The sequence below is a fragment of the Plectropomus leopardus genome, chromosome 19 (genome assembly GCF_008729295.1).
Source record: "Plectropomus leopardus isolate mb chromosome 19, YSFRI_Pleo_2.0, whole genome shotgun sequence".
Classification (NCBI taxonomy): Eukaryota; Metazoa; Chordata; class Actinopteri; order Perciformes; family Serranidae; genus Plectropomus; species Plectropomus leopardus.
Window position 1 is genome coordinate 3,804,145 of NC_056481.1, and position 15,756 is coordinate 3,819,900.

Consider the following 15,756-nt stretch of genomic DNA (forward strand, 5'->3'; position numbering starts at 1 on the left):
CTTATGCAGAGATTCATGTCAGAATAAAGTGTAAATGAATTTGTGTCTAAGTCATGTACAGTTTAACAAAAACATATGATCACGTGAAGTTTCTTTAAGGGAGTACAAAGTCTTAAAGTTATGGATGGATTATAGAATGGGCCTAATGGGTACAGGCCTAGGGGCCCAAAGTATTGGGGGCCCCAGCCTTAGCTTGCAAAATGTGACTGCAAATTAATGCATACTTACCAGGCAGAAACTCAGTGACCACAAAGAGATACAGAACAACCAAAAGAGGTGCAAAGGATCCAGAAAGAGACAATAAATAACTACAAAACAGTAAAACAACAACAGAGTCAAAAAACATCCACAAAGAGACGCAAGATGATTACAAAGAGACGCATAATGATCAGACATTCAAAATGACTACAAAGCAACACAACACAACTACAAAGAGACACAAAACAACCTCAAAGCAGCACAAAATGATTACAAAAACACACAAAATGACCACAATGAGACATAAAATGACTATAAAACAGGCAAAAAAACAAATAACAGACACAAAATGACTACAAAGCAACACAAAACAACTACAAACTGACAAAACATGACTACAACAACACACAAAACAATCACAAAGCAAAACAAAATGACAAAAGGACACAAAATGACTACAAAATAGGCAAAACAACAAAAAAGAGACACAAAATGACTACAAATAAACACAAAATGATCAAAAAACATGCAAAAAAACCACAAAGCAACAAAAACCACCACATGGAGACATAAAATGACCACAAAGCGACACAAAATGACTAGAAAAGGACACAAAACAACCACAAATGTACACAAAACCGCAAAAAAAGATACATAATGACTACACAAAAAGAAAACAAAACAAAATTCTGTGTGTATTGCTCCTATGAGGTGGTGGGGCCCTTTGCATATCTGTGCCCAAGGGCCTATTGTCTCATAATCCGTCCATGTCCATAGTTATTGCAGACATGATATAAAGATCCAGCCAGAGAAATACCAGAATATTGTCCCTGCTGGGTCGAGAATATGAGCATGTTTAAATGGTTCTTAGTGTTGAACTGAGCATAAATATATATATTCAATTTTAGCTTAGTATAAATCTAGAATACAGATTATTTGATCTGTTTGGGGTTTGAAAAAGTTGCCATGAGAGTTTTGGCACACATCATGTTTGTCTGCTCTTTAAGACCTTTTAGTGGCTTGTTTGTGCCGTCACTGGTCAGCACAGAATCTGCTCCATAAACACAGGTGAAAGAGATAACCCCGAGCAATAAGCAGCTGCACGTGTGTGACCACACACACACACACATACACACACACACACTAATGGATGAACCCCCCCTCCAGTGCAGGTATGACACAGTTATCTCCCTCGACACTGTCACCGCTCTAATCCCACTTCCTGTGTCTCTCCTAGCAAGGTGAGCTCATAAGGGCACACACTGAAGTCATCAGAGCTGACACGGGTGGCGAGAGGGCAACGGTGTGAGCGACACCGCCGCCGCCACGGCCAGCCAGGCGTGTCCACCCCGACCCCCACCACCTCCGGCAGGAGTCACCACTTCCTCTGCTCTGCTGTCTCTGCTTCCGGCTGCAGCCCCAGGACATCACCTTGTGCAGCAATCAGCTTTCATTTTCTGCTGGAAGTGTTATTAGCAGGTCAGCTGGCTCTCGTGTACACACACACACACACACACGAGGAAAACATGCAGAAAATGTAGATATTGTGAGCAGGATAGCACATTTCAAATATTTTTAACCCAAAAACTTCTGACCAGTGGCATCATTAGGCTTCAGCCTTAAATGTTTTATTAATAGCCCCAGATCTAAACATGCACAACTCTCCCCAAAGCTACAAATATTATTCCTTGAGCCTCCCTGAGTTACTTGTGGAAAATGCATAAAGCATTCATCCCACATGATGTTTTTGAGGACTGTTGGTAAATTGAAAATCCAACCATAATTTCTGTTTTTACAGTTTCTGGTTTTAATAAATGGTTTAATTTTTACTTTTTATTTCATATAATTTCAAAAACAAAAATCATCACAAAAAAACAAAAAAAAATTAGCAAAAACTTTTTTATTAAAAAAAATAAATTTGCAAAACTTTTCAAAGAAAAAACATTTTAAAAAAGAAAAAGAAAAGAAAATAGAATTGCCGAGAATTTTTAAAGAAAAAAAATCGCCAAAAATTTTAACACAAAAAATAATTGCTTAAAAATTGAAAGAAAATTTTTTTTTCAATCACAGAAAAACACCAAAAAGTAAAAAAAGAAGCCAAAAAATTTTTAAATTTTCTTTCAAAATCAGTCGTAAAATAAATACAGAACCATTAAAGTTGGCTTACCTAAGCCAAAATAAAAAAACATCACTAGTGGTCACAGCATTAGTTGACATGCCTTCCCCTTTTTGCAGATTTTGTGACCCCCCCCATAAAATTTTTTTTCTAACTCTAGTCAATATTTTCTAATGATTGCAGTTACAGAGGACTCTGATTCTATTCAGTTCAACCAAATTCTAACATTTCTGCCAACAGAATTCAGTTGTTTTTTTTCAGGGTAATTATTATGCAAGAGTACATTAAAAAAAAAGCATCGAAATAAAGCTTGTTTATCAAAAAGGATTATCCAAAGTCCCCAACGTACTCAAATCCAAGAAATGCCCCGGCTCAAGACTTTCTGCTGCTTCCTGTTTCTCTGAGCGAGCTCGAGTTCTGAATCATAATCTCCCTCACACTTACAGACATGAGAAGCAACCGGACACTGATGTGAAATCTTGACGGCTGTGTAAGAATGTAGTAAAAGTGAGTGTGGCTGGCTCGCACACGGCTTCTGTGGGCTGACAGATTTAGACGTGTTAGACGGCTCATCAGCGGATGTCTTAACGTGTCTTCATTAACAGTATCACCTCAACCGCTCAATTAAAACGGATGATATTTTGTGAAAAGGAAGACGTGGCGATGATTAGCAGATTGTGGGAGTCATTAACCGGTTTAAAATATAACAGAAGTTTTATTGGATGTGTACTGGATGACACTGTGGATTCTTGGCTGAGCTTAAAAGGCCTCAGCGGGCCTCAGATGAAGGCCTTGTCAGGTGCCCTAAATGTCACACCTTTTTCATGTTGGGGACAATTTTTGTAATTTTCAGAAGCTGACAATCAGAAAACAAAGCCTGATTCAGGCAGCGGTTGCCCAGGTGTGTGGAAGTGAGAAAAAAGTGTTTTGAACTTCTCTCTGAAGCTCATATTTTGTATTCTTCGTGCTACTTCTGCCACTTTTTGTGTGCACAAGCAGTTATGTTCTCATTTAAGTCATCACATATTGCTGCTTTGCAATAGCCTTTAATGTCTACAATTAACGGACAGAAATAGGGAAAAGGAGTTTTGGGTATTCTGTACCCTCAACCTGGAATTTTTTTGCAGAATGACTTAAAACTCAGGGAGCTGGTGTTGTTAAATGTGTTTCATGTCTTTGATTTCCTAAAATCAGTTGGCCAGGTCTCCCTTGGAAGGAATTCTTAATCTCAATGGGACCAACTTGATAGAGCTTAAATACAATAAAATAAAAATAAAATGCTGCTGCAGTGATGTCAACAAATGCACATGGTGAGATTACGCTGCACGTAGTTATATTTAGGCAACAAAAGCACATGCTGGCATGGATGGTTAGAATTAGGTAACGGATGCACATAGTAAGGTGTAGAAAGTCCAGGATTTGTTGGATCCATCCATTGCCCCTCCTAAAGGCATCTTTATGCTCCTTATATTATATTTTTGACGACAGCGTTCACAGCCTGACGTCGACCAGCAGTGTATTGTGCGAATGCAACAGGTCCCATCCGGTCGTGCCCGTGGTGACTTTCAGTGTGCTCAAACGATTAATTACTCGTGTGTCTGAATGCTGCACAAGAAAAGTGATGTCCAGACAATTTTCAAAGGGTTAAGAAATGATTAGCACGTCAAGTGTCAAGTGTGCAGTGACATGAGACTGTTGTTTAAAGAAAGGTATTGTTCAAAAAAATCCATTATAATACCTATACAAGTACCCTTAAACTGTTACAGGTACAGTGAAGTACTTCTCTTGATATACATGGTTTGAATGGAAACATAAAGTAAAGTACCAGTGATCACCACAGGCTTGTGTAAATGTACACTTTGGTGGCCGACTGCACTTTGTATGAAATTTAAAAAATACTTGCTTTGATTGGGTGCAGACAAAACCTAAGAAATGATCATTTTCTTTTAGTTATGGGCAGAAAAAGTGTCTTGTATGAACTCTTTCTTCTTTTCGTCGTCATTTGAGTTCTTGTGAGACATGCTGAACCCTTCAGGCAGGTATAAAGTTTTCAGGTTGACAGCGCTTAGTTTACAGCTTGTTCCCGCTGAATCTGCACTGGAAAGGTCCACCAGCCCCCATATGAAACCTGAGCAGGCAACATGTTGCTCTAACTCACAACCACAATGTTCACTATGTCAAACTCATATATGCTGGTCGTTAATATGTGCTACCTATGTACTGTATGTCAGCCACGATTGTCTGCAATGAAACCTCTTTTATTGTTTCAAAAATAATAACAACTGTAGTGTTTTTGTGTCATTTTTAATATATATTTTTTAAAACTTATCCTCCTTGCTCATGTTTTAAGTCAACTCTGCCTTTTGGGTGCACAACCCCTCGGCCATAAATACCCGCGTCGTGACATCGCGCCGATGTGGGTGGGCATTGCATGTCTGACAGAGTTCACAAATCAAACCAGGCTGAGCAGTGGCATTCGTTTCACTTGAACACCAGTTTGGTGCTCACAGCAAGCAGTCTAATTAAAAAATATGATGTTATCATCAGATGGGAAGAGAGATTTATCACTTGCTTAAAAGTGAAAACGACTCAGCGGTCCCGATATCGTAGACAGTGATGAGGTGCAGCATAAAGACTCAAAAATCTGATGTTCTCAGGCAGTTGTTCCCAAACTTTTGGGCTTGATAAGCAGTTTCATTCACAATCCCTGTCACAGGTTGCATACTTGTATGTCTGTGAGTGATGTTTCCATCAGATTTTAATAGCTTAAAGAGGCACAATGATGTCATGTTGTGTCTCTTTGTAGTCATTTTGTGTCTCTTTTTGAAGCCTCTTTTGGCCTCTAGTCTCTTTGGGGTAATGTTGTGTTTGTTTTGTGTCTCATTGGGATACTTTTGTGTCTGTTTTGGTCATAATGTGTCTCTTTGCAGTAAGTGTGTGTCTCTTTGGGGTAATTTTGTGTCTGTTATTGGTAATTTTGGGTCTCTTTGCAGTCATTTTGTTTGTCTTTGTAATATTTTTTTGTCTTTTAAGGATGATTTGTGTCTGTTTTGGTTGTTTTGTGTCTCTTTAAAATAATTTTGTTTCCTTTTTGGTCATTTTGTGTGTTTGGAGTCATCTTTTGTCTCTTTTGGTGATTGTATGTTTCTTTTAAGTTGTTTTTACCCTTTTGTGGTTATTTTGGGTCTCTGTGCCGTATATTTGCATTTCTTTGTGGTCATTTTAAGTCTCCTCCTGGTTAGCATGGATTTATTTGAACAACATTTTGCAGGTGAAGGCCAGGGAGGGGCTCTGACACTTTTGGCTCCTAGACCTGTGCTTAGAAGGCCCCTGATTGTAAATCCAAACTATATCTTAAATGCTGAACTGTAAGAGGAAGTTCTTATGCTTCTCCATGCTGAGGCGTTGACAAGTTTATTAAAAACCGCAGTAAAAATGTGATGAAGCCTGCTTTTAGTTTGCAGGTTTGCAATGCAGTGCCGGGAGCAGGTGTTTGGGCGGCGTGAGAATCAGAAGTGAGGTCGTCCCTCATAATCACCATGTAAACGTTCCTCATTAGACCGACTTAGCTTGAGCTCGGGCTCTCCAAAGCGGCTCCTGAAGAACGTCTTCCTGTCTGAGGCGCACCATGCCACTGGTTCGTAATTAACGCAACATATGTTTATTCAAATCTCCACACGGGTGTGAAAGAGGGCTTCAGGAGGCACCACCCACAGAGGCTGTGAAAACAGAGGGTGGTGGAATTAAGTGAGGAAAGAGAGAATGGCGAAATCTTGTGAGCGAGAGGGAAAAGATAGCACTTAGGCTCAGCGGAATTCGCACTCGAAAGCTCATGAACTCTTGGTGAAGTGCAAATGTATTCCTCAGCAACCCAGAAACAAACAAGCTGCCACTTCCTCAGCCTATAATTAGCTGGTAATCAATGCTGGGTGGGTTTCTGTCCTGTCAGACATCCCCAGCCATTGCGGGGCAACACTAGACCTGCAGCTGTACCCGCAGCTCTCAGATGACAATCCAACAAAAAGAACATTAAGCCGTGTTTTCGGAAAGTCTTCTTTGCTTATCGAGGCTGCCTGAAAAAACATGGAGACAGGACACATGTGTATACAAGTTTGAGTTCAAATGAGGATATGAAGCTTTATTTTCTAATATGAACTTTAATGATATTTTGCAAAACATCAAAAAGAAAAAACTCAAATAAAACCGTTGCGGTGTGATGCCACCTCCCTGATCCCCAGAGGAGTTCATGGACATCTCCGCTGGCACATGTTATGGTGGGACTCCCCCAGACATTTGCCACTTTCTCCAAGTGCTTGTTTAAGTGAGGGTGGTGTTGTGGTTGGAGGGTAATGGGACAGTGTGCACTCTCTTGTTGGCCTCTGAACCCTCGCTAACCCCTATAAACACACAGGGCATGTGTAAGCTTCAGGCAACAAGCAGCAGCTCTGAGGCACTGACACTCCACAGCGACATATGCAACCTTTCAGACTGAAAATATCAAACATAAAAAAAAACAGACTCAAGCTTATATTTCTTTAATTAGCTCCATTTTCAAGCTTAGTATGTGGCTTTATCACTTTGAGCTCCTGTTATTTCCAATTCTGGTTTCCCCAAAGTGAGTGGCGACTTTCTTTTTGCAGCAGAAGCTAGCAGGTTTTGTATCCTGATTGTTGACTTTAAAGCAGTAATGAAAGGTCAACATGTTCTTAACTTGTCACATGTTGCTGCTTTGTCAGTGCACTTTGGTGTCTATTCATTTTACTCTAGGTATCCTTCTGCGTCTGCATTTTAAGCTCCAGGATACTGTGATGTCAACACAAGCACATAGTGGGATTACGCTGCATATGCTTATGTTTAGGGAACAAAAGCACATGGCAACCAATGTTGAGATGTCAACAAATGCACATGCTATCAGGGATGGAACAGTGTGACCGGTTCTGTTTGGCCTCGTTTTCACCCGATAATGTCCAGTAGCATTTCACGCACACATGAAAGGTGCCTTCTGGCGTTGTGCACTTACACGAAAGACAATGACAGTTCAATTCTATTTTATAAGTTCAGGCTAGATAGTCTCTCTATTTCGGTGGCTGAGATAGTTTGGATAAACTGCATGTCCCAAACACTTTGCAAATTCATAAACACAAGTACATTAACAGAAAACACAAATGTAACAGATACAAAGTACATCAATATGAAAATATAAAGACAGTGAACTACATAGAAATAATAACTGCCCATTTCACACTCACACAGCTGCCCATTTTTGCATTCCTCGCAGCTGGTTTAAAATTAGCAACTAAGGATTTCTTGAAAACTCAGAGATTCATTTAAATGCCTGAAAGTCAAAATTAAAATTTTGGCACACCTAACATTTAATAACCACAGTCTGCGATCCCTCAAATGCCACATCACGAGTCAGACTCTGTGCAGGCTCAGCTACCTAAAATGTATCTCTGTAATCACTGATAATTTTAATTTTAATCAATATACTCAGAAAAACATAGTTGCATAGGGAAAGTATATTCATGAGCCACAACTAAAATAAACTAGCCCCTGACTGATGGTTGGTGTTGCTTTCAAGCCCAGCCTTAGCTGTATTATCTGCTGCTCATGTAGGTTCATTCATGCTGCGTTGTGCATCTGGGGCGCGCAGATCCATGGGAGGTCCTGCACATGAACACACAACACTGGCAGCTTTATGTTACGCAGACAGACAGCGCAGTGCACAGCTATGACAAAACAGGGCAGCTGTGCACTTCCACGCATTCCTCCGGCCTGCTCCATGAATGCCGACCCCACCTCTCCTCCTCCTCTCATCGACCCCCCCCTCCAAAACATTACCAGGCTTCCTTTACAGGCACCATACCTCTCCACACACACCCTATACCCTGCACACACCTCCTATGCAGACAGACTCCCCACCTCAGCCGCCGTCCACTTGCTCTCTGACTACATTAAGAAATCATCACCCTTGTCAGGTTCAAGCTGACCCTGCTATACTAAGTGCTGCTGTCAGGGCAAGCTGGTCCAGGGTCAGCTGCATGGCTGCAGCTACTGTTGAGGGTTTAATTACGCAAATGAGAAGCTTATAGAAGGTCGAGCAGAGAGTGAACCCATGCAGAGTCACTGACTGTTACACGCTTTAGACATTTTCTGACTGAAATTGTGAATGAGTGGTTGTGTGGTCGTGTTTCTATTGGCCAGCGGCCCGGGGTATGTGCTTGGCACATTGCCAGGTTATGATATATGTTTTCATATGAGTAAGAGAGAGAATATGAGTGTGAGAGTGAATGTGTCCAAGCATTTGTGCAGAACTAAACCAGACTGTAGCGATTCTATGAAACTTGCATAAGAGAGGACATGACAGAAGAGAGAAATTACTTAAGTTGTGATTATTAAGTATAAACTTATAGTCTATGCCTGCTTAGAGTGAGATGAGACTGTTGATGCCATTTTCATGTCTGTTTGCTGAAAATGAAGCTAGAGTAAGGGGATGGTTAGCTTAGCTTAGCATTAAGACTGGAAACTGGGGAAACAGTTTGCCAGGCTCTGTCCAAGGGTAACCAAATCTGCTAATGTGCACCTAAGCTCACTATTTTACATCGTTTGTTAAATCTGAATCTTAACTTAACATAAACACTGGAAAGAAATGTGAAATAAATAGCCTGTCTTGCCAAGAAATAACCCAGGATGTAACCCTACCATAAACCTACAAATTGCCCAGCCTGGTCTCACTCTCAGAGCATCAAAATATACGGTTTTTTTTACTGACACTTCTGCATATCTGGCTGCACAGCGAGGTGGTTTTTTGGCACTATCTGCAATTTGTCCCTCACCATAACCAGATAGTTTTATTCCCTAAACCTAACCTCTGACCTCTCATTACCACCATGTTTTTCCACTGTCTTTTTCAGTGTCATGCCGCTGCCTTTCTGGCTGCTTTTGCAGCACTCAAAGACAGTTGTTTTCTGACTCATAGCATGAGTCGCCATATGTGTCTAACACATATGATCTTTTCTTAACCATGATCAGGTAATTTTGTGGCCTAAACTGCTGAAAACTTCTTGTGTCTGACCAGGGCCAATTGATAAGTCTATACATGCAATTTTTCTTTATTTTTTTTTTTACAACTGCATGCATTTTTTATGAGGCTTGATTGACTTAATGGAATTATTGAGGACATGTTGAAATACAGGATGTTTTTCCTTCAGTAAGCAGCTCTGTTGTCTTTGTTTATCCAGAGTGGCAGCTGATGCTCTGGATCGGCGCTTGTTCTAATGCCTCATTATCAGGACATAAATCCTGCAGGACAAAGTGTCAGGTGCTCTCAGTTCAACCGAGGATTTCCACGAGTCCGTGTCACCTATCAAGGTCTGTTCATTTCTAATAGATTGGCCCTGGTACAGGTTCAGGACATGTAAACACCTTACATGGTTTCTGTTTTACGCAGCGCAAGCCGCTTAATCCCACACTGACACTTGAGTAATAGCTATATTATCCTTAAAGTTACAGTAACTTTACTGATGGAATTTAAAGGATGTTCATGGGAAAACCAGCAGAAATATGAGATGTTGAAGCCTGGCAGTGAAATATTTAGTGAACTACATCACATTTCCTAAAGTTAAAAAAAGCTTTCCAGCTGTTTCTGCTTGATTTTAAACTCAAACCAACCTCAGCCAATATTAAATAGGAATACAAATTTAGGGGCATCCAGTAGTTCACCCGTTTGAGCGAGTACTCCAGGTACAAAGGCTGTGTCCTTGCCGCAGTGGCTTCAGGTTCCACTCCAACCTGAGGCCCTTAGCTGCATGCCATCCCCTCTCTTTCCACCGTTCAATAAAATAATTGTATTTAAAATACTTGGATATCCATTTCTTAGTTCACCAAGTATTACTGTGTTAGGGCAAATTGTTGAAATTGAAATTTATTTTGAACAAGAAGGAAAGGAGAGAATGGACATGTAAACATACACTAACATACAGACATGTCCGAAAAGGAATGGGAAGAAGTCTAGACTTATTTAATCCCACCCCTTCTCCATCAGATATTGAAAAATAATTGACCCACTTCCATTTTTAAATAAACTGGATTTTCTCTTAAACAATGCAAACTATATATAAACTATAAATAGGCCCTGTATAACTATATGTAAACATATCTACATTGTTTTTACAGAAAAAGAGGAAAGGTAGAAAAAGGAAATAAAACACAACAGTCCCTCTTGTTAACAATAGGGACTATAATTTTTTCAGGGTCACCTAAAACGTCACCACATGTTGACAAAACCAAAAAAGATGCAGCATGTCCTCAACTTCAGTTTTACAGAAGCAACAGTTTTGATCCTCTTCCAACCCCCAAATGAAAAGCATTTTTCTCATGGGCAGGATTTTGTACACATTTTTGAATTGCAAGTGTTGTGATTTAGAATCTATAATAGAATTATAAATTAGATTATACACCTGTCTTCATGGAAAAGGGGTACCAGAAGACTGCTGTTTGTTTCCCATACAAAAGTCCAGAGTTTGTTTGACCAAGCCCACTGCTCTTCCAGTTGATTTTTATACATATATATTATATATGTTGCTCTGAAAGTCAAAAATTCTGGTCCCCGCTGCAACTCATACCACCACCAAAGGGAGCCTCTGTGCACTGGTTTCTGATTCAAAGGGCTGCTAACCTGGTATCCGAATTCGATGAGTTAGGAGTGAGAATGTGTTGTTTTTTTTAGTTGTTCTTATATATGTTTGTTTTTAATGGAAACTGGCAGGAAGTAATGAACACTATGTGTCATTTAAGACATTAAAACTGAGAAAAATTCATTTTTATCTCACATGATGGAAGTCAAGAAGACAAAAACACTGAGATGAGTGCATGTTAAGGTGCAATGCCACAGTTATCAAATTGTTATGTTAACTAATATAGTCATATTCCAACTTTCAACAAGAGATTTAATCAACTTTCATCAACAACTCCCACATGAAGTTCAAAACTTTTGACCCCACTTGCGCCCTAACTCAGTGTTTGAAGAACACCGCCTGAGAAGGTGCAGCAGAACATTACTTTTGAAGGAAATCTGATCTGAACGCTGTATTAAAATAATCCTGCCCCCTTTGCTCCTCAACATCCTGCGAGCTTGATGCTGGGGGCCTCGATATTACAATCACTGTAATGAAGCTGGGATTGATTGAATGATTGGCAGCTTTAGACATGTGCGATGAATGACCCGAGCCGCCGACTTAATGCACAAACACGGTGATGGACGCCGTGTTTTTAGGGGACGTGAGGCCGTGGAAAGTGCAGCAGGGTTAAAGTATAAGAGGCTAAGACTGGAGTGTGTGTGTGTTTATGCATGTATGTGTGTGCAGACGCTGGAGTCCGGTAGCTCCTGTTTGTTTCACTTGCTCCTGGGTGAGCGCTGGCATTTGTGTGCAATGTGTGTATTGGTGAGTGGCAGGAGGCAGAGGGGCAGTGCTGGCGGTGGTCAAACACAACAAGTGTAGGGGGAGGAGGGGGGGAATACTGGTACTGAGGTGGTGTATATATGTGTGTGTTGGGACCCAGATCAGACACGTTTAGCTGGACACGTTGGCTTTAAGCGGCGTTTCAGCTGACAACAGCTTGCCAACCAGAGGTCTTGCCCGCCACCGCCACCACCTCGGCCCTCTGATTCATCCGGCCCTATCAGTCCACTGCTATCTGTATCAATCATTAGAAATCATTTATTTTTAGTGGGATGTGGCCTCTCGCCCTCCTCGCTGCCCTCTTGCCCCCTGCGGGCCCCCTCTGCCTCGGAGCCCCTCACTAATGAGTGTCAATCTGGAGGGCTGTGGCACTTTTACTGCAGACACCTCCCCTGACAAACGCAGGGCTTCAGTCAACATGAATCACGCAAATGGACGCCAGCAAAAGTGACAACCGTGCCGTCCGCCGCCTAATCCCTCCCTCGTTTCCTCCCCAGCCTTTTAAAAGTTTGCTCATAAAAGCCAGAGCAGCTTTTTGTTTTTCTTTCAATGGATGCATTTTTACTGCGTGATGCAGAATACATTTCCCATAAACACTTATCCAAGAAAAAATGCAAAACACAATTGAAGCGCTGTCATGGGTATGCCAAACCAATAGGCTGCATTATAACCCTAACCCAAAAGCCAAATAAAGAAGATGATGGCCAGTCAGAAGCCTAAAAAAAGGCTATTACCACAAGGTTTCCTGGAGCAGTGAGTTCCCCCTTACTTTGACACCTCTGTTCCTCAGTATAGCGGAAAAGTAACATCTATTTAAAGTACATTCATGAGAAAACATGTTAAAAAGTTCAACTACCAACATTAGAGCAAGCACTAATCTGCACTCTGGTTTCCCTGTCTACATGTCAACATTGAAAACAGCCTCTGAAAATCTTCATTTTGAACAAAGTTTTACAAAACATCTCTTTTTGACCTAAAACAGGACACATGATGGGCACAGGCCACAGTGAATATCTGTACCAGTGAATATCTGTACCACATTTCATGTCGATCAATCCAACAGATGTTGACATATTTCAGTCTGAACCAAAGTGGTGGATCAACCAACAAACCATTTGTCCAATATTGTGATTCAGAGTGGTGGAGGGGAGAGATGGGGTGATTAACATAAACATAGATTTTGGCATCTTTTTCTCATACAGTTCAATTTGGATGTCAAAAATCTATGCATCAGCTGTGGAGGACCTCCGCTGCGGTAGTTCAGCAGTTGTGCTGTTTTTGATTGATTGTATTGACACAGGGTCAAAGTCCGGTCACTATTTAAACCACAAACTCCCCCCTCTTTCCCCAGCAATCAGTTTGCACGCCTGACATGACAATATGAAGGCGTGATGGTTTCAACCATGACCTATCAGTATTTCTGTGTTTGAATGGACCTTTGTCTCAGTGTGTACAGTAACAGTAGATAATACTATTGTAGTACAGATGATGATGCTTTGCATGACAAGAGCTATACATATTATAATTGTAATAGTGATGATGATGTTGATGTGCGAATGTTGCAGCATCTGCCTTTATACAAGGTACAAGGTAGTTGGAGTTGAAGGATGAGTTGATTAGCACCATTCGATTCCTGCAGTGCATTTTTTGAATTTGCAGCAGAGTCTTGTGTCCTGTCAGCTCTGAACAAGGTCCACCCATCCAGTGCAATAGCTTGATCCAGGATGTTAGAGGTTAACCATGTTTTTGTGAAGATGTGCACAGAGCAGTCTCTGATTTCCTCTTGCTGAGTGAGCCTCAATCACATCTCATCCTCTTTATTCTCCAGCAACCAGAGATTAGCCAGAGGAAGGCTTGGTAGAGGAACAACTATCAAATCGAGTCGGGTCAGCCTCATGCTGATGCCGGCTCTCTTCCCTCTCTTAGTCCAGCGTGTTTGGTTTCATTTCTGCCGTCTGGTCTGACTGTCCGCTCAACGTATGCTGTCTTTGGGGATCCTCTCATGTTCTGCTGCATTCAGTACAAATCCCATGCAACTTTCCCCGATGTTGATAAGTGCTTCTCTATTGTAGAAAAGTCTTGCATCAGCAGAAGGGGCCATGGAGTCAAAAAAAATAAAAAAATGTAGCAAAAAAAAAAAAAAAAATAGCAAGGATTTGAGGAGCTACTGTGCTGCTGCATCTACATGCACTGCCGTCGTCATAATCATTGTTAAACTTTATCGCGCCGGTCCTGATACTACATTATTGTGACTGTCATGACTGGTTGATGGTGTATACTACACTGGAAATGGTTTCATTATGAGGAGATTTTAAGTGCCCACTGAATTATTATAGACCCTATGGAGTTATGGTGGACACTTATTAATCTGCTCCCGTGGAGCTTGGATATGCATAGGTGCAAGTCACCCTGTATGCAGATTCATTTCAACTGTTGTATGTTTCTGTGTCATACTGTTTGTGCTTTATGTGTTTTTATAATGTTTTACACCTGCTGCAACACAAACTGCCCTCTGGGACAAATAATAATATTTAATTGAATTAATATGCATGTTTTTAAGCCTGTACACTGTGTGTGTGTCTATCCTCTGTGCTCTTTTGATTCTCGGGACGTCGACGTATTCTAGTAACCAGGCCGACGTCACAGATCTATTCTAGATGCCCGGTGCAACAGCCGGCCAGCAACAGCAGCAGCAGGGGGAAGGAATGCCGTCTGTCCGGAGGCCTGGGCAGAGTGATCCCTGATCCTGTTGGAGGAAGCGGAGATGGCGGCTCTCCTGTTTCATGGGTTGTGGAAGAGAGAGAGAGAGAGAGAGAGAGAGAGAGAGAGAAGTGGACTGGGGACATGACGCTCATGAGAGGGAGAGAAAAGAGTGAGAGTGGTGGTGGTGCTGGGGGGGCTGAAGGCATTTGGTTTGGTGCCAGTCGAGCCAGCTTTCTGGCATGCCGCATTCCAGGAGATCAACACCACGGTGTTTCCTTTCACCCCCACCCACCCTCATCCACCCTGCAGCCCACCCCGACACCCAGCACCACTTTTTTTCTAAATAAATCTTTACTGAACAAAACAAAACAAATCAATAAAGTGTTTTCATCTGAACAACAAACACAAACCACAACATAAGATAGTGTTCCAACTACTGTGTCCAATAGTTCAGGACTAAAATTCACTCAGGCATCATCAAATTAACCCTTAAGACTCGCCTTAATATTACACACAGTCATATCAATCTGTGCACAAAAGGTGCTTTTCAAAATCAAGCTTTTTAAAATATTCTACATTAATATGATTTTCTACTTTTTTAACCAACATCAGTCCTAATCCTAAATGTCATTGATTATTTTTTTTTGAATTTTAAGCTTTAAAAAGCCAGATTTTTGTCATGATGCCACTGTTTTTAGATTTAAAAAAATATATATAATTTTCAATATACTACATGCAAAGCAGGTTTTTTTTTATTATCACAGCCTGGGGTATGTCAGTGATTTGCAGCAACATTGATTGTGACTATTCACCAAGTGGAAATAGCACATATTTTCTCCATATGCCAAATAAGGTAAAAATTGATGTCATAAGGTGGAAAATAGTAAAAATTACACATTCCAAGATAAAAGCCCAGAATAACACTCAGGAATAATACAGTGCATGTTTTATACTTTGATGGCTGTGGGATTGAAAATTGCAGTTTGAATGGTGCATTTTTTGCACTCAACAGTATGAATGTAACAATTTAGTTTTCACAGTGTATTTTAGACTTATTGTAGGAGCTGAGCTGGAAATTCCAAGATTAAACAAAAATACACCATCTTGTCAAAATGTATACCATATGCATGAACACAGCCAAAGTTGTCAAAAAATAAAGAATGAAAAGTGCATAAAATGTGCCAAACAGTCCCTCATATTTATTATTTTCATAAAATCATAAGAATAAGAATTCATGACGATAAATATGAGGGGAAAGGAGGGGGAGTGTGAGCAGCC

General features: G+C 40.8%; 1 long non-coding RNA gene across 1 annotated transcript in view; it reads left to right on the forward strand.

Moving 5' to 3' along the window:
- Positions 1-14,533, forward strand: part of LOC121958708 — a 33,915-nt gene extending 19,382 nt beyond the window's left edge. The window contains exons 3-4 of the long non-coding RNA XR_006106863.1: positions 1,436-1,677; positions 14,402-14,533. This is a non-coding gene — a long non-coding RNA (uncharacterized LOC121958708). The remainder of the gene's footprint in view (positions 1-1,435; positions 1,678-14,401) is intronic.
- The last annotated feature ends 1,223 nt before the right edge of the window (positions 14,534-15,756 follow it).